This window comes from Trifolium pratense, unplaced genomic scaffold, assembly GCF_020283565.1.
Source record: "Trifolium pratense cultivar HEN17-A07 unplaced genomic scaffold, ARS_RC_1.1 scaffold_109, whole genome shotgun sequence".
Classification (NCBI taxonomy): domain Eukaryota; kingdom Viridiplantae; phylum Streptophyta; class Magnoliopsida; order Fabales; family Fabaceae; genus Trifolium; species Trifolium pratense.
Genome location: NW_025721010.1, coordinates 30001 through 32500, shown reverse-complemented (window position 1 = coordinate 32500; position 2500 = coordinate 30001).

The following is a 2500-nucleotide window of genomic DNA, read 5'->3' as shown; positions in this document are numbered from 1 at the left end:
TGCTTGCCTGCTGTGCCCATAGGCGCGCCCCGTGCCTGCCGAGCCTACCCCCACACCCACCCTCCCCCTATATATGACTGGAAGGCCATTTTCAGTTTTGTAGAAAAAGTGCACTTTTTTCCCTGTATCCATAAGTTTTTAAAAGTGCTTAAAAGTGGACCTAGAAGACGAATTTTTTTTTGAATTTTTTTATGGTTGTTAGGGACATTAAAACAAGCAAAACCACGAAAGAATCGTAATATTCCGATGTCGGATGAATTAATTACGAATTTTTCGGCCGAAACTTCGCAAAGGGCGGATACCACGTAAAAAACAACCTAGAAGTCGAATTTTGACTTCGTTTTTTTTGTGCACACCCCACACAATAAGTATAAGTGGACTGGAAAGTGGCTAAGCGATCCGACGAAGTTTCGATTGAGTTTGATTTTTTGGCCGAAAACTCGAAAAAAGGCGGATTTGACGTAAAACGCCGCCTAGAAGTCGAATTTTGAGACGGTGTCTTGTGTGCACACTCCACACAATATGTATAAGTGGACTGGAAAGTGGCTAAGCATTCCGAGGAATTTTCGATTTATTTTGATTTTTCGGCCGAAACGCCGAAAATAGGCGGATTTGACGTAAAACGCCTCATATAAGTCGAATTTTGGGAAGGTGTCTTGTGTGCACACTGCACACAATATGTATAAGTGGACTGGAAAGTCGCTAAGCATTCCGAGGAAGTTTCGATTTATTTTGATTTTTCGGCCGAAACGCCGAAAATAGGCGGATTTGACGTAAAACGCCTCATATAAGTCGAATTTTGGGAAGGTGTCTTGTGTGCACACTGCACATAATATGTATAAGTGGACTGGAAAGTGGAAAAATATTTTCGGAGCACTTTGATTTTTTGGCCCCCCGCGTGCCTTGCCACGCCCTTGCTTATAGCAAAACGAGACGGGGCCTTGGTCCAACTTGGCATAGGCATGGAATTTGATCTTTATTACTTGGCCACGGTCATGCCACGGTACATGGAGGTTGCTTGACACCCCCGTGTGCATTTCGGAGCACTTTGATTTTTTGGCCCCCCGCGTGCCTTGCCACGCCCTTGCTTATAGCAAAACGAGACGGGGCCTTGGTCCAACTTGGCATAGGCATGGAATTTGATCTTTATTACTTGGCCACGGTCATGCCACGGTACATGGAGGTTGCTTGACACCCCCGTGTGCATTTCGGAGCACTTTGATTTTTTGGCCCCCCGCGTGCCTTGCCACGCCCTTGCTTATAGCAAAACGAGACGGGGCCTTGGTCCAACTTGGCATAGGCATGGAATTTGATCTTTATTACTTGGCCACGGTCATGCCACGGTACATGGAGGTTGCTTGACACCCCCGTGTGCATTTTCGGAGCACTTTGATTTTTTGGCCCCCCGCGTGCCTTGCCACGCCCTTGCTTATAGCAAAACGAGACGGGGCCTTGGTCCAACTTGGCATAGGCATGGAATTTGATCTTTATTACTTGGCCACGGTCATGCCACGGTACATGGAGGTTGCTTGACACCCCCGTGTGCATTTTGGAGCACTTTGATTTTTTGGCCCCCCGCGTGCCTTGCCACGCCCTTGCTTATAGCAAAACGAGATGGGGCCTTGGTCCAACTTGGCATAGGCATGGAATTTGATCTTTATTACTTGGCCACGGTCATGCCACGGTACATGGAGGTTGCTTGACACCCCCGTGTGCATTTCGGAGCACTTTGATTTTTTGGCCCCCCGCGTGCCTTGCCACGCCCTTGCTTATAGCAAAACGAGACGGGGCCTTGGTCCAACTTGGCATAGGCATGGAATTTGATCTTTATTACTTGGCCACGGTCATGCCACGGTACATGGAGGTTGCTTGACACCCCCGTGTGCATTTCGGAGCACTTTGATTTTTTGGCCCCCCGCGTGCCTTGCCACGCCCTTGCTTATAGCAAAACGAGACGGGGCCTTGGTCCAACTTGGCATAGGCATGGAATTTGATCTTTATTACTTGGCCACGGTCATGCCACGGTACATGGAGGTTGCTTGACACCCCCGTGTGCATTTTCGGAGCACTTTGATTTTTTGGCCCCCCGCGTGCCTTGCCACGCCCTTGCTTATAGCAAAACGAGACGGGGCCTTGGTCCAACTTGGCATAGGCATGGAATTTGATCTTTATTACTTGGCCACGGTCATGCCACGGTACATGGAGGTTGCTTGACACCCCCGTGTGCATTTCGGAGCACTTTGATTTTTTGGCCCCCCGCGTGCCTTGCCACGCCCTTGCTTATAGCAAAACGAGACGGGGCCTTGGTCCAACTTGGCCTAGGCATGGAATTTGATCTTTATTACTTGGCCACGGTCATGCCACGGTACATGGAGGTTGCTTGACACCCCCGTGTGCATTTTCGGAGCACTTTGATTTTTTGGCCCCCCGCGTGCCTTGCCACGCCCTTGCTTATAGCAAAACGAGACGGGGCCTTGGTCCAACTTGGCATAGGCATGGA